The sequence below is a fragment of the Acomys minous genome, assembly GCF_964271855.1.
Source record: "Acomys minous genome assembly, chromosome: 8".
Lineage (NCBI taxonomy): Eukaryota > Metazoa > Chordata > Mammalia > Rodentia > Muridae > Acomys > Acomys minous.
Window position 1 is genome coordinate 2953547 of NC_140489.1, and position 20875 is coordinate 2974421.

General features: G+C 46.4%; 1 protein-coding gene and 1 pseudogene across 3 annotated transcripts in view; both read right to left on the bottom strand.

The window, feature by feature from the left end:
- The window catches only part of PTPRN2 (protein tyrosine phosphatase receptor type N2), a 705670-nt gene that overhangs the window by 498322 nt on the left and 186473 nt on the right, over positions 1-20875 (bottom strand). The gene's annotated exons all lie outside the window — the stretch shown is intronic.
- Positions 18456-19419, bottom strand: LOC311604237 (large ribosomal subunit protein uL5-like; annotated as a pseudogene). The gene has a single exon. The product of its transcript is annotated as a large ribosomal subunit protein uL5-like (transcript).

Here is a 20875-nt window from a genome sequence, read left to right on the forward strand (position 1 = left end):
ATTCAAAGTCCCTCCTACTCTTTAATCCCTGTTAGTTGGTTTCTGGCTCTGCCTCTTGACCTAGGGCTAACTTTATTAAATCCTGTGTACAGAAAACTCTTGTTTTAAATGTGAGTGCTAGGGCTGGCTTTACCACACCTTAATCACCCGTTTACAATAGACAGAAAGTTCTTGGATTAAAAGCAATGACAAGAAACAGGGATTTACAGTTCAATCTCAGGGATCAAAGACAGATTTTTACAGTTCACAATCTCAGGAATTTGAAGGTTTTGTCGGGAAAGTCTTTCACTTATTTCTTATGTATGTTTGATAATGGCTATTTTGCCTTGCTTTTTATAATTCTTTCTTTATGATATTTTGTGCATTTGAAAAAGTAGAACCTTATTTCAGCTTTCATAAACTGGATTTGAGAAAGCCCTTCACCAGTCAAACTGTCTAGAGGTTTGGGGCAAAGTATTTGACATGATCCACATATGTGCTTGCTCTTAGAGCATGTTATCTGACATGATCTACATAGGTGCTTGCTCTTAGAGCATGCTCTCTGACGTTATCATCATATGTACTTGCTCCTAGAACCTTCTAGGCCTGTTGTTTAGATTGGAAGAAGTGGGCCTGGAACCCGAGCCTACACGTTCTTGCCTTCCAGCTTTGCTGACTGTAACACACTTGTCTCTCTCTCTGGCGCTGATTCCACTCCCGGTGTACAGCTCTCCCTGGTCGTTCTCCCTCGGCTCTGAAAGGCCTAACACTTTGGAGTCTGCGGTACAATGCAGACTTCACTGTCACAGCCTCCTTCTCTTCCCTCTCAGGGCCTTCACACACGGCCTGCTCTGTCACACAGCACCTGGCCTCAGTGACATCCCTTAACTGCAGAGGAAGACTCTGCAGTATCCCTTTGCTCACATTTCCTTCATGACGCAAAAGCCAGAACCATGTGGAAAATACTGCAAACCTCAGCTACCACTTGTGATGGAGCTTATCCTCCATAAATCACTGTTTTGTTGCTTTTTAGGAGCTAAAAATTTCTCAGGCCTTTTTCTAGCACAAGTTGGAGGTTTAGCTGGATGGGGTCTGGCCACGAGGATTACCCTTCGCCCCAACATTAAATTTCCTCATGTTCTTTTTTTCTTCAGACTGTCCACCTTGCATTTCTTTTTGCTCTGCCTGCTTTCTCTTTCATTGTAGGTCTACATAAGAGTTATCACTAACAACCACATGACAGAATCAATATCAGGCTGCCTTGAAACTTCCTTCGCCAGAAAAATCAATCCATTACTTTTCAATTTAGCTTCGAGAAAATTCTTAGTTCAAGGGAAGAAGATAGCTATACTCTTTGCCAAAATATGACAAGAATGGTCACCCACCCAGTTGCTACTACTGTGATCCTCTAAAACCCCTGGAGGTGGACCTCCACAGCTGCATGTCTCTCAGCAGGACTTTCTTCCAAGCTGGGGTGGCCCCCATTAAACTCTGATTACAGTTTTCAAACATTTTCCTGGTCCAAAAGCCTTTTTACATTCTTCAAAATAAAAAATAGAAATAAATAAAAACCTGCAAGGTCGGGCTTGTCACACCAGGGGCCTACTCCCTGGTGTCAGCTCCTTTGTTTGGATACTTTTGCCATTACCACGACCAGGGCAACTTAGGACACAAAGTGTTTAATTGGGATTAAGGCTTCAGGCAGAGAGAGTGCATGATGGCAGAGCCAAGGCAAGAGAGTAGGAATAACTGAGAGTCACATCTTAACCCACAGGTAGGAGACAGAAGGGGACGCATTGGGAATGGCACGAGCATCTTGAAACCTCAAAGTCTGCCCCAGTGATACACCTCCTCCAAAGAGGCCCACACCTGCTCACCCTTCTCCAACATGTGTGCCAACTGGAGACCAGTATTCAAGCATACGAGCCTCCGAGGGCCATTCTCCTTTAAGCCACCACAACCTCTGACCTACATATGCATGCTGCGGTATATGCACACCCACAAACATATCATATGCACATACATCAACAATAAATAAATAAATAAAAATTAAGAGACGTTCTATGATGACAGACTGCTATTCAAGTGGCTGCCGCTGCAGGAGATAGAGAGCCTGGTTCTTCGTTGACATTCGCCACCAATAAATGCTGAATAACTACGCAACCATCTTTAAAACACTCAGGGAAGTGAGGTGAGCGTGCGACCCTTTGCTAAGTAAGGAAGGGGATGAGACCTGCTGAGGCCAGAGACGCCTGCCGAGCTGGATGCTTGAGTGTGGGTGGGAATCGGGTAGGCCTAGGCCCACCATGCAGAGGTGTTTCATGGCACACCTTCATCCTGCCCCACATGGTGATGGTGCACCTGATTTCACTGATCTGGAACTCTGCAGTTTCCCAAATGCATTTGTCTGTGTATTCTTCTATCTGATCTTGAGAACAACTTTAGTTAAGTTATTCTATAGTATTTAAGATTTCTAAAATCTTCCTACTTGAAGATTCTACTGAACTTTATGGTATGGCTATTTTTTTCCTTTGGCAATTTACATTAAATTGCGCATATCTATAGATCTATAAGAATTTTGAAAATGACATTTATTAGGTATCCTTTGTTAATTTCAATTTTTTCAAATTTTTTGTCCTAATGTCTAGAAAAATCCCCCTATAAATTTTGATAAATAAACTAGGCTTTGTTTGGGTGCTAATGTTTTACAAAGTGTTTACTCAACTGATCTTTGTATGGAAACACAGACTGAAGTAAAGCAAAGCTGTATTCCAAGAAGCAAGCCTGGACTAGAAGAAACATGCACTGGGCAGTGCTACTGCTCCTGGTCACCTGACTTCTGGGGTGTAATCATCTTCAGAGACGCTGAATGCGGTGTCTAAAAGAAACCCTCTGTATGCACCACAGCTCCTGCATTCAGATAAAAGTGACTTCTTCACATAGCTCTGCCATTTACTGATACAGCCAGTGAAAGCCGCCAGAAGCCTACAAAATCACAGGGACAGAGAGACGAAGAAAGAGGATAGGACTGGGGGCGGGGGGCAGGGAGGGGAGAACCACTTCCAAAATAAGAAGTGTAGAAATCAATTCGTAATTATCTGCCCACACAAGTCCAAAGGCTTTTATTTGATAAGGCGAGTAATACACAAGCCTGTAATGTGAATTATTTCAAAGACTAAAAGCCTGATTGTCTCCATGACCTATATAGCCTTCAGTGAAGTTGAAGACTAGATTGAACTCTGCACACCCTTCGAACGGCCCCTTCTCCCCACCTGCCTGCTCCTGTCAGGAACGCCAGGGTTTCCAGTGCCATCTGGTGGGCTTCCGGCCTACGCTGGCTCTCAGTTTCCTGCTCTGCAGGTACACCTAACTCTCCTGGGTGAGAAATGAAGCCTGTTAGACAAGGGCGGTCCCTACTCCAGCGCACGCAAAGGCAGATGGAGCCTGCCTCCTTACGAAGCAGCCTTCCCGTTAGCACTAAATCAGGCTTTTAGCCTTTCAAATTTAAAATGGGATAGAGACCACAAGAGTGAAAGATAAAATCTAAAGTTTGCATTGGGGAAAAACACAAGCTATTGAAGCATGCTGACATAAGGCATAATTTCAGTCACAAGAACAGTGTACAGCTGATCAATGTATTTTTGAATCTACAAGATTAAAAACATCTCATGAAAGCCAAACTGTGATTCTCAAATGCATAGAAACAGCAAGAATTTTTGGCTGGCCAAGGTGAGATTGCATCATTGTTTCCACGTGCAGCTCCTGGCTTTGACTAAGCCTTTTGTGTAAACTAAAGGTCCACTTTGATGTCTTACTAACTGCTTCTTTGCCCAAGATGTCTATGTCTGCTCTCCTGTGAGAATAACTCCATGTCTCCCAGCTCCTCACTTGAAATATCTCAGTGGCAACACAAAAATATGCGTGTCACCTCTGGTGAGCAAGCTGCTGGGCATAAGGAACAGCGCAGAATAGGACCAGATAGGGGACGTGAGAATGAAACTGAGAGGGAAGAATGCTCCTGTGAGGAAGCAGAGCAGGTGACATCACCCAGGGAGAAGCATGGGACCACAAAATAGGTTTGTGTATTCATGTAAACCCTCTTGGCTTCCATGGGAGCATACCCCTCTCTCTGAGGTAGCATCCTGGGCCGGAAGTGTGCTGTGAGATAGAGGCTCCAAGTCTGCTGGGTCCTCAGAAGATTTTATGAGTAGCACCCTGAGAAAGTTCAGAGGACAAGCTAGTGTCAGGGTGGCTAGTGAGTAGTAGAGAAACACCACTGGCCAGAGGCAGTGTCCTGCGATAGACACTGAGGACTCTGCGTCCATGGGCATGTGCCTTCCTGGCCATTCCGCTTCTTCAGGGACACTGGGAAGAACTCTGAGAGCTCTCGCAATCCAATCCGGCTCCCTGAGGGATCAGCTTCTCATAGTAGGACTCCACCGTACATAGGACAAGCTATATTTTTTAAAAAATACTTTGTCATGTTTCCTATCCCAACTACGCAGTGGCCGCCTCTTCACTTCAGATTGAGTATCACTGAAGAGTGTTGGCTAACTCTGTGCCTTCATCACTTCTATACTGACAGTGAAAATCCAGCCACCAATTCTGCATGTTTGGGGGATGCTGCTGTAAGCAAGGTGAAGAGACCCGCCCCCCCCCAAATGGTGAAGACCCTGCCAAGCCCATTTGCTCATAACATTGAATTTCTTTTTTGTTTCATTAACCCTCGACCTACAGCCTGCCCAGTACTTTGAATTTGACCCTTCATCTTATCTTTGTAATTCTTTCATTTGGTGTTAAAACTCACTATTAAGGAGTATCCTTCAGAGATGTCAAGGATATGCCCCAGGACAAGTTGGTCTCAGACAAATACAGATTGCTGTTAGTCAAATTTCTGTCATGCCAACATGTCCCAAAGAAACAACCTTAAAGGAAGGATTCTAGTGGCTTGTGGCTTCAGAGGCTTCAGTGACTAGTTGGCTGGCTGGCTCTATAGATAGGACCTGAATAAAACAGGGCATCACAGCAGGAAGGGCACAGTGGAGCAGACCTGCTTACCTTCAGGACGATGTACCTGTCCTGGAAGTTTCATCTGTATGGACAAGATTTCTTAGTGCTAGGAGGTGCTTGCTCAGAGTATATCTACACTTATATAAATATTCCAAAATATTTTCACATATTCAGGTTTTTGTATGTTTTAGAATTTTTTAAATATACTTCAATAAAATTGTTAAAGTTAGAAAAGCTATATAATCCAATAAAATGGTCGCAAAAGGTTTCCAGTACTTGAATATGACTATAGACATTTAAAATGCACATACTTGCTGAGTATGGTAGTATACTCTTAGAATTCTGAGGATTGCGAGTTCAGAGCTGTTCTGGACTGCACAGTAGGAAAAAAACACAACCCAAACCCCAAATGCAAACACAGTCAGTGCTGTCAGTACTGTAAGAGCAAGTTAGCACAAGCAGTGGGAAGTCTGTCCTTGATTATCCCACGATCAGAGTCTCATAAGCCTGCAAGCAGACACCCCATAACCAGTGTGACAGCATGTGTGCTCTAGGAACAGTGGTGTGTGTGGCACACTGGCCCACAGAACTGTCACCTGGCATTTTATATTGTTTTGAAATAAACTATTACAGTTTGGATGTGAATGCTTCCCCCCAAGGGTCGGTCCCTGCGGGTAGTGTTGAGAGGTGACTGAATCACAGAGGACCAGCTTTGTTGTCTATCCATGATTTCACAGCTTAGTGGGGCACCCAGAGGTGGAGCCTGGCTGGAGGAAGTAGGTATCTCTCTACTTCCTTTTCTTTGCCTTTACTTCAAAAGCCGTCTGGTGGAGCCGAGCTTAGATCCAATCGGGGGGCCATTGTTACTTAGGTGTTATTCATGGCACTATTGCACAAAAGAGGACGTCTTGCCAGGCCAGTCACTGTTGGGAGGACTGATGATTTCTCTTTCAGTAACATACACAGCAGCGCCCACACTAAGAAATCTGGCCCGTAAGGATGAAACTTCCAGTGCCAGTTTTGCATCTCAATGCTCTAGGACCATAATCTCTGTAGCAGTAAAATCTAACTATCCAGTTCTGGGAGGCAACCAAGAGCCTGGAATATTTGAGGTTCTGTGAAACCACACTACACACAGAGGTAACTTGTTTCTGTCATAGGGTTTTTATCTGTTACACTGTAATGTCTAGTCAAGGCATTGCCATCTCATTTTCCACAGTAAATCTATCATCTATCATAAGCTATCTATCATCTATCTATATGTATTTATTATCTATCATAATCTATCATCTACCTATCTATCTAATCATCTATCTACATATTTACAGACAGGTTTCCATATAACTTTCTGAAACGGTTTTTAGAGTTACTTATTCCTCATCCAACGCGCCCTCCTATGCCTGGCCCCAATTTAACCTTCTTCTTCCATTAATCCCTTTAATATTTTATGCTACTGCACTGTAGCTCCCTTACCTTGAAAGTCCCACTTCATGGCCCCTTACTAATTTTTTGGCCTTTAGTGTATATATCAAATGAAGCGCTCATATCTGAAGACTCAAATTTAACAGTTACAAATGATTTTTTAAAATGTGGGTTTTTTTGCCTTTCTGGGTCTGAATTACCTCACTCAGGCCAAGAATCTGTTACTACAAAGGTCATACCCTACGAGAGAGGACCTATTACTGTTATTCTGCTAAGTGGAGATAGTATTACACCAACTGCTAATAATGTATAGTTAACCTATGCCAGCCTATAGATCTAAATTTATCTACAAATCAATGCTTCTTTCAACCCTCATCAGAAAAGCTTCTATTTGCAGTAGATGGTGATGAAAGCAGAGAAACACAGCTAAGCTAAGGTACAGAGAGAAGACAGTAGCTCTTGAAGAAAACGCTCTTTCCCCCTCCCCCCCTCTCTCTCTCCCTCCCCCCTCCCCCCTCTCTCTCCCTCCCCCTCCTCTCCCCCCCCCTCTCTCCCTCTCCCCCCTCTCCCTCTCCTCTCTCTCTCTCTCTCTCTCCTCTCCCTCTCCTCTTTCCCTCTCTCCCTCTCTCTCTCTCTCCCTCCCCTTCTCCCTCCTCCTCCCCCTCCCTCTTCCCCTCCCCCCTCTCTCTCTCCCTCTTCTCTCTCTCTCTCTCTCTCTCTCTCTCTCTCTCTCTCTCTCTCTCTCTCCTTTCCATGTTGGGATCTCTGTCTGGCTTGAGCTTGTGTGGGTCCTGTGCATGCTGTTACAACTGCGCAGTTCATATTTGCAGTGGTGCTGCTGTGTGAGAGCATTGTTCCCTTGTGTCTTCCACCTCCTCTGGCCCTTGGGGTCTTTCCGTCCCCACTTCTGAAGTAACCCCTGGACTTATGGAATAGGAGATGTGATCAGATGTTACAGTTAAAGTTGGTTATTCCAGAGACACTTATTCTCTGCACCTTAGGGTTGTGGTTTTTATTTGAATTGCCTCTTCAAATTTCTTAGACCAAAGATCAATTGATTTCTCCTATAAACTCAACTTAGAATTGCAGTGTTCCCTGTTTGGCCTCAACCACTGTATTTTTATACAGCTTTTCTAGTTATTGGTCAAACAAGAGGCTGCCCCATAGAGCTCTTTAAGTAACTGGTACTTTTTTGTATTCTCGATCTTGACACTGCTTTTTATCAATTTTCTACTCCTGTCATGATTTCCTTCTTTTCATGTCTTAATTTTATTAGGTTTTTTGTTTTGTTTTGTTTTGTTTTGTTGCTCTTTAATGTTTTGTGAAATATTTTGTGCATACAAAAGAAAGTAAACTAACGGCATAAACCCATGAATCCAGACTTGCCGTTAAGGCATCTGAAGAGCCCTGACTACCTGTGGGTCGATGACAAGTGGCTCAGCAGAAAAACCTTTCCCAAGACGGGGAACGCAGAGAAGACTCGGGTTCATTGCACTGAGTGACATGCTGAGGCTGCCGAGTCAGAGTACAGTGTGGCATGAGATGTAAAAGGCGCTGTGGGTGGAGCCTGCACGACACAGACACTCACACGCCCAGTGCCACACCCTTTACCCACACAGCCATCCGCCTTTGACCACACTCATGTGGTCTTCCAAACACTTCACAGTTCAGCTTTGTGTTTTCAACCTAAGACAGTCTCATACGACACAGCTCTGCTAGATCCTTGCCTTTTGCACCACACAGTGTGGACAAGTCCTGCTGCTAAGCCTTTCTGATTGAACTGTAGGGATGAACCCCTCTGATTAGTAAGTGCTATTTATTTCCACCCTACTTGCTCTAAGAGCACATGCGGATGAGGGCACTTGCTTCCTTGTGCACAGAAGGGTCGTTCAGGCACATAACTAGACATGGAGGACCTGTTACCAATCCTCACCTGGTCGGTTTTTATTGTCCATACAGTGACGTTAGTGATGTGCGAGACGTTCTAATCTGCTCTGGGTTCAGATCGGCACCTGGGATGTCCATCCCCGTAAATCTTATAGTCCGTGGTTTAATTTTGGTTTGCTGGTTTGAATGAGGCTTAGTAACCCTTTCTTCTTGATGACTACAAGCATGCTTCATGCTCTGAGCGTGTACACGCTATAAATGTCATCTTCTTCCATAGGATCTATGTTTCTGATACACACACACATTTTAAATTATAACACGTTAGTCTTTTCTGTCTTTCCTCTCTGTTCTGTGTTTTTGCATCTTTGAATAAGCATTTCCTAAGACACCCCAGCGGAGCTCCCTTGACAAGGTGCTCCGCAGAAGGCGTTCCCCTCTCCCTTATCCTGGCCCTTTAGTCACAGTTTTGCATGCATTCAGTTCCAAGCCAGCTGTTTTTCTCAGCACTCGAAGAACTGTGCACACATGTCTGCCTTTGTTGTTTGGAAAGAGGAGGTCACTAACTCTTGTGTGTGTCTCTGTCTCCTCTTTGGTTCTTCCTGGTCTTTGCTGAGGCTCTGGTCTCTCCAGATGTACTGTTACGTAATGTGATGGGACATGTCGTTTTCCAAGATGCGTTAGTGAGCTCTTGTGTCCCCCTTTGCTCTGCATGGCATTTTCACATCTATAAAGTTCGCAGTTGCTCCTTTAAAGTCGGCCTCTGCTGCACCCTTCACTCTTTCCCTCAGCAAGCTTTATTTCCTGCCACTTGGGCCTTTCTCTCATCTGCTCTGTTTCATTTTCCATTTCTCTGCCTCTTTTATTTCAGTCTTTCAGCTCAATAATCTCTCTTCATTTTCATCTAATCTACTCACAGACTAATTTCTATGATCATGATTTTCACCCCAGGAAACCCTGGTTACTCCGCCTTGATGGCTCATCTCTAGGCTGCCGTGCTATTCACAGCTTGTATCCTTTCCTCAAGCTGAACAGCCAACAGGCTCCTTCAGACCGGCCCGCAGCTTCCAGTCCTGGTGGGACCACCCCACGGCTTCCAGCCCTATGTCAGACCGCCCCACGGCTTCCAGTCCTGTGTCAGACAGCCCCACAGCTTCAGTTTCCCTCTTGCCCAAGGAGCTTTGCTCCTTATGGTTTGTACCTTTCAACTATTCAAGTTGAATGTTATCCCTCTGCCTCTGCCTGGCCTCTGGGATTCCAAGGTTCTAGAATCCCATCCTTCCTCAAAGACTAAGGTAGCATCATCACAACATAGCCGAGTCTCAGAATCGGTCTACGGATTGTTTTTTTTTTTTTTTTCAGAAACTGTGAACAATTGCTGTTCTGAATTCTTCCTTGGTGAAAACTTCTGTGATTGTTTTAATTATATAACTCCAAACCACAATTAGTATTCTGAAGTGTTCTACAGAGACATGATCTATGCGCACAAAGGATCTAAGCAGTCAGAGCGTAGTCCCCGGCACTGTGTGCAGAGCTTTTCAGGCAGGCTGTGTGTGCAGAAGCATACGCAGTAACAGGCACTGGGGACCTGCCATGGTTTGCACTCTAAGGATAAACAGTCTGCAGTTTGCTTAGACTTGGAAGGAATCATTCACAGGACTTCAGAGAGCCACTCAGGGGACAAGGCTCTCCGGCACTGTGTCACAGAGATGCTGAACCGCCCCAGCTGTCTGTATTGCTTCAGGCAACACAACCGAGCACCAGCTTATCAGAGGGGCACGGCTACATGATGGCAGGATTAAACTAGGTACATTCCTTGTGAACCTGAGCTGCTTTGGGAAGCTACCCTCACAGGTTTTCCGGCCACCCTCCCCACATGGGTACCCTCCAGGCATAGGATAGTCACGTTCCCACCTCGATCTTGCAGTCTGACTGATATAGCAGACAGAGACAGAAAGAAACGATGGTATGCATCTTTTAAAACCTCAAAGCCTCTCCCCTCACCCACCCCTGCACCCCAGTAACAACACATCTTCTTCCACAAAAAGCCACACCTCCTAATCCTTCACAAACAGTTCTGCCAACCAGAAACCATGTATTAAATATTTGAGCCTACAGGAGCCATTCTCATCCAAATCACCTCAGTTGTGCACACCTGTAATCCCAGCACTACGGAGGCAACGGCAAGAGGGATGTAAGTTTGCGGCCACCCTGGTTTATATACAAAGTTATGTAAGATATTCAAGATAATCAGTGTGCCGTGAGTCAGCTGCACAGACAGGGAAAGGCTGCACTCCGTCTCTAGGCTGTGGTCCACATCCCGAGCCTGTGAGCCTCCGTGAGCAGCTTCGGGTCCTGGCAGCTAAACAGAGAGCTTCCATGGGCAGTGGGTGCTGTAGCATCACCTGTCCTGTGAGTCTTTGCAGGTGTTGGCTTAACCCAAGTCCTCTGCCAGCCTAGATGAACACTGATTGGTCTTTTTTTTTTTTTAAGTTGTTGGGTTTTGGTTTTGGTTTTTGGTTTTTGAAAAAAATAAAACATTCTTATGCTAGCATCACATGATATAAATGAATTAGGAATATTCATTGCTAAAAAAAGAACTCAGCATTTTCTTATTTCAAGAATCAGGTAGAAACACTATGACAAGTCAAGAGTAAAGCTATATAAACTACTCAAACTAAAAACAAAACATGCACTCACTTCTTTACCTATTCTCTTAACCAGTGCCCTTGCACAATGCCCTGATAACAATGCCACCAGCCCTGCAAGGCTCTGCTCAGCCACACTGTGTGCTCTGAGCCAAGGACTTCTGACCACCAATGTGGGAATCCCAACCCAATTTTCCTTTTGTCTGAATGTATGTATATGCACCATGTGCACAGAGTGTCCATGAATGCCAAAAGGGACAGGAATCTCCTGGACATGGAGTTCCCGGTGGTGTATGTGAGCTTCCATGTGGTCCTCTGCAAGAACAGCGGGTGCTGTTCAATACTGACCCATCTCTCCAGCCCCTGCCCACTTCCGGTTTTTTTTAATTATTATTCCCTTGCACTAATTTGTGCTTGGTTGGGTTTTTTTAAGCTAATCAAATATAGTATTCATTTAGACAAAGCTCCTAGTCAGATCCCTGAGCATCTCTGCTCCCATGGTTCCACTCCTTAGAAGAATATTCTGGGTGGGTCCGCGCGGCGGGTGGGGGTCGCGGTGTTCAAAAGATGAGGCTCTCAATGCATTCTGAGGAAGAGGATTGTGTTCCAGAGCTACACAGAAATGTTCACCCCCGAGAGCACCCTGATTGGGAGGAAACACTTAGCACAATGTATTAGAAATACCCAAGCCGAGATCATCCAAGATGGCATCGATCACACACTGTGTCTGATCCGCAGGAACAGCAGAGACTGCACAGCCACCAAAGGACCATACTGAGAGCTCCAAACCACAGTGCTGGTGTTTCCCAGAAAGAAGGAAATCCTGTCATGTGGATCGTCCATGCCCTCCCGCTGCAGGACCATGAGACCACATTCAGGCCGCCTTTTGGATTGCGGCCCAGTGCAGTGCGGCCAAGGAGATGGTGTTTGAGGAGGAGGTGCTGTTCGAGTTGAGGACTGCACTACCCTCTCCACAGGCCTCACAGATCTGCTCAGTGCCGTGAGCTGGATCGTGCAGAGGTGGATACTAGGGGCGGCACCAATGTGGAGACCCATGGCGGATGGAGCACACAATGGAACCAGAGACTCAGAAGGTGGAATCAACAGAGCCACAAGTTACCTCGGACAAGAAGCAGAGCTGGGCCAACATCAATGGTTTCTGCAAGCTACTCAATGAAGACTTTGAGGGACCTCTACTTGCCACCTGCTAGAAGTCCTACAAGATCGCATAGGAGTAGGAGGCCGTCCAGGCCTTGATGGCCAGCAACAATCTGGCAAATTGAACAGCAGCAAGAGAGCTGACCCTGAGGACATGGAATAGGAGACCTGGCCCTGGGGACATAAGAACAGGAGATCTGGCCCTGAGGACATGGGAGCAGGTGAGCCATCCCTGAGGACATGAGAGCCTGAGAGCTTGCCCTGCTCTGAGGACACAGAAGTAGGAGAACCATCCCCACACCAGGACATGGGAGGTGGAGAGCCGGCCTTGACCTGAGGACATAGGAGTAGGAAAGCAGGCCCTGCCCTGAGGACACAGGAGCAAGAGAGCAGGCCCTGCCATTATAACAGCTGACCTTGCCACAATGACAAGCCAGAGAACGGGCCCTGCCCTGAGGTCACTGGAGCCAGTGAGCCAGCCCTGGCCTGATGACATGGGAGCAGGCCCTGCCCTGAGGACACGGGAACAGGTGAGCCAGCCCTGCCCTGAGGACACAGGAGCAGGTAAGCCAGCCCTGCCCTGAGGACACAGGAGTAGGAGAGCAGGCCTTGCCCTAAGGACACAGGAGCACGTGAGTTGGCCCTGCCATGATGACATGGGAGCAGGAGAGCAGGCCCTGCCCTGAAGACAAGGGAGTGGCTCTGACCCAGGGCTCTGAGTGAACCTCACCCCAACACCTACCCAATGTAAGATCTGCTAAAATACATAAATGGGCCAGATCTGCAGATTCAAAGATTAAGAATCCCCTTGACATACAGCAAAAATGGGATATCCGACAGCAGCCCCAGTGAGGATCCAGTAACGATAGTGTAGGCCTCCAACCAGACCCATGACTCATAGCAATGAACATTTGAAAGTAAACGTATGTGGACAAATGGTTATACTGTGTGATACACTACAGCTTCTGTGACAAGATATTTTGTTTGTCTGTTTGTCTTATTTTACTGAGGGTAAGAGAGGGATTTTGGTGCATGATGTGTAAATCATAGACATTCAATAAAAGTTAGAAAATAAAAATAAATAAATAAATAAATGGGAAAAAAAGAAGAATGTTCTGTAGTCTTCGTTCGCCAGTGCAGCAGACTAACTCTCACAGGCCTTTCCAGCACATGCTTGCTGGAGGTTCCCAAAGCCTAAAGGCAGGCTCTACCACATGGGCGCTCTAGTCAGAAAGAACACTGACATGTCTGAGGATTCAAAAGCAGTAGCACCCACTGTGAGCCTTAGAAAGGACCTGAGGTGGCACCACTGCTCTGCATGCAGGCTCAGAGGCCACTGGGTGTCCGGCAGCTCCTTCTTAGAATGACAGAGAAGCCACCCCTCTCTCCTTCCCAAGTGTGATTCCTGAGCATCCCTCTCCTGCCCGCCCCCCCCCCAGCTGACTACCAGCAAATTTGTCCTTCAAGGTGTGTGCTCCCAGCACATCTCATCTAGAACGGGAAAAACCATGCTGCGTAGGGAAGTGAAACCAGGAAGACCCTGCGATGCTCCCACAGAAAAATACAACCCCACGTGCATCACTGATGCCAACCTCATCTTTACACTGACCCATCAGCCCCTGTTGAGAATCAACGTGGATTTTGGGGTGTGCTCCCCGAATTCTTCCTGGTGTTACTGTGAAGTGTACCCACATGATGGGGGTAACTGGGCTCATGGTAATATTCAGCTTTTGACATGCCACCGCCAGCCATGCCAGGACAGGTGAGACTAGCCAAACAGACCAGAATGGCTTCCTGTCCTAGCCAGGAGGAACCAATTATCTGCATAGAGTAAAAACCCATGTATCTACAGTCTGGAAAAAAACACAGATCAAAAAAGGGGGGTTCTCAGGAGCCAAGTTCCATCCCTGCAGAAAGACAGGTTCACTCTGCTGTGCAAAAAAAGCCATCAGCTCAGCAAAGCCCATCTGTTCACTCTCTCAAAGGGGCGTCCTTCTCCTCTCAAGGGACAAAGCGAAGGGAGAAAAGTAAACACAGGAAGACTCAAAGCAGAGCCGTGTTGTGAGGGTGAAGTGCGCTGCAGTGTCCAGTCCTGTCAGCGTTCCCGAGTCCGTCACCACCCTATTCTGGTGATGTATACATCTATACCTCCCCTGCACTCCCTGACCTGTGTCTGCTCTAACAATGCCCTTCCACCTACATTCACAGACATGGCTACACTCGCATCTGCACCTTTACCTGCATCTTCAGCATCTGCACATATAACTGAACCAAAGAAGCTATCCCGGACCCTATATGCACTAGTTGGGGTTCACTAGACACAGAGCTACTGAGGAGGAGGGGCGAAAAGGGCTTTTAATAGGAATCGCCTCCCTGAGTCCTTTGACAGCGAGCTGGAGCTCCAGAGGAGCTGATGATGTAGCTCTGGGTCCAGAAAGGGAATATGGGAAGCTGCCAGCATGAATATGATGATGCCAAGGTATCCCAGGCACCAGGATGTACAGCGGAGCTCTGGTCCCCTCTGTGTGGACCCGAGCCAATGACGGGTCCACCTATATGAGAGTAGGCCTACCCCACCCAGTACCAACTTGACATCAAATGTGCCCAGAAGTGACACTTTACCAGCCACCTGCGTATCCCTTAATCTAGCTATATTGGCACCTAAGTTAACCCTGCACTCTGATCGGACTATGATCCCATTCACATATGTTTAACTCTAAGATGAGGGGCCCAGTGTCCAGCACACCCCAGACTGCTGCCTACAAAGCATTCCACGGCTTGCACCTTTTTGTTTTATGTGCTTACAAAGTGTCACAGTCAGCTATCCTTTTAACTGGATGCTTTTACTGTGGGGCATCACCGCCCTCTGCTCAAGACTCACTGGACTATGAGACCCATGGCTAGCTCAGCTCCCTGGCCTGCTTTCCCCTGCTCAAGACTCTCTCCTTTCTAGAATGAGCATCTCCTGCTTCCCATCACAGCCTCCCCTGCCCACGGACTTACAGAAGGTGCGGGGAACTTGCTGTGCCATTATGACCAAGTGTGGGCACAATGCTCTTGGGGACTGTGTGCAGCTTACCCTTGTTCACTCAAATGCTGGTTTCTCTGACCCACTGTCTGGTGTGTCAATCCAGACATTGCATCGGGATATTTATTCTAAGTATCTCCTGTATCAGGATTGTGTAAACATGTCACCATTTGTTCCCTGCACTGCCAATAAAAGCCAACGAGCCAATGCTGAGCAATACAGAGAATAGGGTAGGACATCCTGCTCCAGCAGGAAGGAGAAGAGGGATGCATGTGGAGAGGACCATGAAAAGACCAGGAGAAATGAATCAGAACTAGGAGATGAGTAAAAAGCAAGTGTAAAGTGGGAAATCTGAATGGGAGAAACTATGCTAGCACGGAGGTTTAGCATGGAGCAATTGTTGCTCTGTATTGTGCTCTATGATAAATAAATATATCCTTGTTTCTCTGTGTGGTTATTTTGATATATAGCTAGTTAAGGAGTACCCACTGATTTATAATAAAATCATAAATTAGCATGAAATATTAATATACAACAACCAAGGGAAATGATAACGTGAGAAATTGGAAGTGCATCAGCCACCAGGACTTCTCCTCCTGAGTTTCATTTTCTGACAGATACACCCAGGATCTGACTTCTGTTGACTCAGTGGTGTCAAAACAATGGTAGTCACAGGCCTGGTGTCCATCCCGGATGTTAGCCCTGACCTCATGTCCTTGCAGATACCTCTGAGAATAAACCATGAGTAGACCATTTTATTCCACATTAGGGCTGCACCATCACTGTTGAGGAGAGAACTAGAATGTGTGTGTGTTCATCCCATGGAAAATTGTGTTGCTTTGCTGGCATCCGACCTTAAAGAATTAACCAACTCAGAAAACTCAGGTTGATGGTTTGTAACCACTCATCCTCGGGCCAGAGGAAAGCTTTGCCACACAACTGAGCCTCACCGAGGAAAGGCTTTGCCACTGCCATTGGTCTGAGGCACAGGGTCCTTGAACATGGCTGTGCTCATGTCAATCACATATTCACTCAGGACTCTGACCCTTCCACACTCACTCTAGGCTTCCCTAATTCCCCACACATTTCCTCCACCCATGGAAGCACTTCAGCAAACGTTGGTTTGTTACTGGAGGAGCGGCCCATACCTTCATCCTTAAAAGGTCTGGGACCTTTGACCCTGTCTGGATTGAGCTGTTGTAGCTTTCTATTGACTTTAATCGTAAGACGCAGTTAACAGAGGAGACGCTTGAGGGATCTCTTGTGCTCCAGACAGAATATTTTCTGCCTCCACTATATAGAGGCAATCCAATTTCCCACCAGCAATCTGGACCAATCACCCCTCCTAACACTGTTATTTCTTCCTTAGTCTGTTGGCTCAAGGGCATCAGAAATCCAAAGTGGCCAGGGGTAAGTCTGAGTTTCTCATTCGATAAGAAATTTGTTTTGTGTCCTGGCAGGAGCATTGCTCTGTTTAAAGCCAACTCTTCTAGACCAGCAGAACTTAAGGTCATGGTAGCAGAAAGAAAGAAAGAAATTTCAATTAGGAGTTAGCGGGTGGAACCATTTCCATTTCTCCTCTTTGATTCCTAGACTCATGAATCAAAGCTATAGAAGCCACAGTACCATGTACTGGATGCTGATTCAAAGCCTATATTCCTTTAAGGGTAACTCTTCTCCAGCACTCAAGGCTACTACCACCTATTGCCACTGCAACTGTGCTGTCAAGTGGCCATTCCATTGCTCTGTCAGGCCAGCTCCTTCAGGATGGTGGCAACATGGTAAGACCAGTGGCTTCCATGATCATGGGCCCACTGTCACACTTGTCTGGCTGTGAAGTGAACTCCTTGGTCAGAAGTGATAAGGTGTGGAACACCATGATGGTGGATAGGCATCTTATAAGTCCAGGATGCTAGCTTTGGCATAAAAATTATGTTCAGGAGAGGCAAATCAATAACCCAAAATAAACATCTACTCCAACAAAGACAAACCATTATTTTCTCCATGAAAGAAGTGGTCCAAGATAGTGGACCGCCATGCCACTGCCAGACTGTCGGATCATCCACAGTAAATGTTGCTTACTGGGGACTCAGTGTTTATTTTTGCGGCTGCTAGAGCTGGCACTCAGTAGCAAGTGTAGCCACATCAGTGCTGGTGAGTGGAAGCCCATAAGTAACCTCCGTCTCTGCCACCAGGGCCACTTTGTTTATGGATCCATTGAGCAATGACAGGGACGGCTGAAGAAAGAAGCCAACTGTCCACAGAACAGGTCACCCTACCTACTTGATTGTTGAACTCTCCTTCTTCTGAATTCACCTTTTGATGAGAATTTATATGGGACATAATTATCTTCATATCCTTTTCCCATTCAAAGATACCTAGCCACACACTTCTTTCCCAGATGTCTTTCTCACGGATTTTCCAGTCATGCTCGTTCTAAGGCCCTGAGCACCCAGCCAATCCATTAGCTTCAGCCCATAAATCAGTAAACAATAACACATCTGGCCACTTTTTTTCTTCCAAGCAAAATGTACGACCATGTGCACTGCCTGAAGCTCTGCCCACGGTGAAGATCTCCCTTCACTGGTGTCTTTCGGTTGTTGCACAACCGGTTGCAATGCTACAGCTGTCCCATTCTCAGTGATGCCTATATAACATACAGAACCATCAGTAAGCCATATCCTCTTCATGGGGCAACCCAGTGAGGTGTGCTCAGGAGCAGAGAGTATTGTAATAGGAGTAGACACATTCATTTGGGAAGTTTCCTCATGTAACTTGCTTGTGCCCTCAGGACCTTCTCAGGCCCCATCACATATACACCCACCTCCATTGATAATGGGTTGCTTCTGTGCACATCCTACCTTATGGCTTGGTGGGCTGTAATGCCCAGCTTGTGATGGGCAGCTCATGTCACCCACTGTCAAACATTCTGCTTCCAGAAAGGCCCAACAGCAGGCCAAGATATGCCTCTCAAAGGGAGAATAGTTTTCTTGAGGTGAAACTATAGAGCCTTGCTCCATAATCCCAAGGGTCTCCTGTGTGGACCACCTGTAGGGCCTGCCAAAGGCTCAAAACAGCATCCCTGTATTCCACTGACACCTTAACTACCATCACATCTTCTGGATCATGTGGTTCAAGTGCTGGAGCAAACTGCATGGCATCCTAGACCTGTCAAAAGAGACTGTTTCAAGCCCCACACAAACCCAGTAGTTCTGCGAGTCATGTGGTATATGGGCAGAGCACCATTCCTAAGTGAGGAGTATGTTACCTGCAGAATCCACATATGCCCACTAAGCATCCTAGTTCCTTCTCGGTGTTATGAGGAGCTAGGTGCAATAACTTATCTTTCACTTTAAAAGGAATGTTGCTGCATGTCCCACACTGCTGGCTGCCTAGAAATTTCACTGAGGTACAGGACCCTTGGATTTTGGTTGGATTTGTTTCCCATCCTTTAATGCACATAACATGTTGCCATTTCCTGCTCACTCAGTCCAATCAGCACAAGGACAGCATCAGTGTGGACCAGTGTGACATCACAGAGCTGGGGAGTCAACAGTCTTGAGATAAAGCTGTCGGGTGAAAGCAACTTCCCTCTGCTGGTCCTTTTGTACAGGCATCAAGAAAAAAAAACCACATTTACTCGACCAATGGCTGCATACCATGTGCCAAGAAATGTGTTAATCTGTTCAAGTAAAGACACCACATCTGATATAGCAGCTACAATGTGAGTTGTTGCTTAAGTTTTTCTTTTTTTCATTTCTGAGAAATTCCTATTTGCCCATTGTACTTCCGCTGGAACCAGCGCACAGCCTCTGCTTTGCTGATCCTGTGCTCGGCTCCGAGGCATCCTGTCCTGTGCTTCATGTCTGCGATGCTGACACCTGGCCTACCCAGCACCACAGAGAAGTCCAGGCCATATATCCCAATGCTCGTGTCACATATGATGGCCAGATCAATGTCTTCTTGAATCAGAAAACCAACTTTGCAGTATCGGACAAGTTATTTTTCCGTAACTCATACTCGTGTCCACACCTTCAGGCCTTTCTCCAGAATTTCTTCTGCCTTGGCCTCAGGGACTGTGCAGTAAACAGCAATCTTTTCATTTCTCCTGATGCCGAAGGACCTGGTGGTGTACCCGGCTTTGGCAAACAGTGTCTGGCCTGTGAGCTGCTCCCGCCCCTGGGCTGCCCTGGTCTGTCTGTCTCCAGTTCTCACCCACACAGATATCGAGACAGAGCTGGTGGTGCGAAGTTCCCGCATGCGGTTCTCCTTCTCACCTTGATCTTGCATCGTGATGGAGAACAGGAAGGGAGCCTGACTAAGTTTTCAATAGTCAACTGTAATTCTCCATGGCCCGTGTGTTTTCTGCAGAGGCCAAATGGAGAGTAAAAGGGACATTTGCTGGAAACCATGCGCCCCACCCTCCGCCCCTTTATCTTCCAAGTCCTTGATGGTGGCACTATTTTCTGTGATCCCTCTAGGAATGTGATATTTATTTTTGGTTAACTATTTTCCTTAGTAGAGACAACACCAGGGGCTTCCATTTGGCCTTTCCAGACATAACATCCCTTACTCCACAGGTCAGGAAACCAAGGTGAGAATTCTGCCTTCTAAGGATATCTGTCCCAGCCATACATTCTGAGACTGGGGAGAGAACCCCAGGATGAGGTCTGGGATCCACTGGACCACTCCGAGGCCGACTTTAGCCAAGACTCCATTACTTGGCTACTTGGTCTCTATATACCACTTGGTCTCTATATGCCACTACTGTAACTGGAGGCCACAGAGTTTTTGGAGTCTTCCAGAATCGGTGTCAATTTAGAGCCATTTTCCAATAGACCCTGAAAGACCTGGTTGTTTCCTTTTCTTTTGTGCACAGTTACCTTTGTAAAAGATCACAGATGCCTCTAAGGATGGATGGAAGAAAGGCTCACAGTAAAAGTCTTAGGTACTTAGCTGGGCATGGTAGCACATGCCTGTAACACCAGCACTCAGGGAGGCAGAGGCAAGCAGATCGCTGTGAGTTTGAGGCCAGCCTGATCTACAAAGTGAGTTCAGGACAGCCAGGGCTATACAGAGAAACCCTGTCTCGAAACAACAACAACAACCACAACAAGAAAGTCTTGGGAATTTTTGCAAGGTCCTTCCTCAGAGGGACCTGGTGATCACTTTATTTAAGGTGTCTGGTTCTAAAAACTGGTTCCGGTATGGAAATTGGATAGATCCTCTATTGCTATGAATCATTATAACATTTATTTGTCCAGAATTTTTCTGCTTATACAGATAGAACAAAAATACAGTATAACCTTTATCTATTTCATTCCTGGAAACCCCACATGCTTAGCTAGTCTGGACGGTCCAGACAAGTCATCCCTTTGCCTGTGCTGCCTATTCAAAGTTGGGCTGTTACAGGCATTGCTTTCTCCACGCTGCCCATTATGATAAATACACTCACCTCGCCTAGAGTAATTCAGTGCTGCCACCCGGCCCCTGCTGCTCCGAACCCAATTAAACCACTGCATGTAAGCCAGCCAGTTGAGTGGCAGTATCTCTAACCATAAGGTCTGTCACAAGGAACAGAATAACGACAAAACTCTTCAAACATGCCAGTGCCCCTTGCACCATATTGTGTCTTAGGGAATTAGTGAAGGGCATGTCTTCTGGGCCTTCCATTGAGGAGGATTAGGTTTTACATGACACACCCACTCAAACATGTCAATTTTTCTGAGTCTTAAAAAAAAATCCC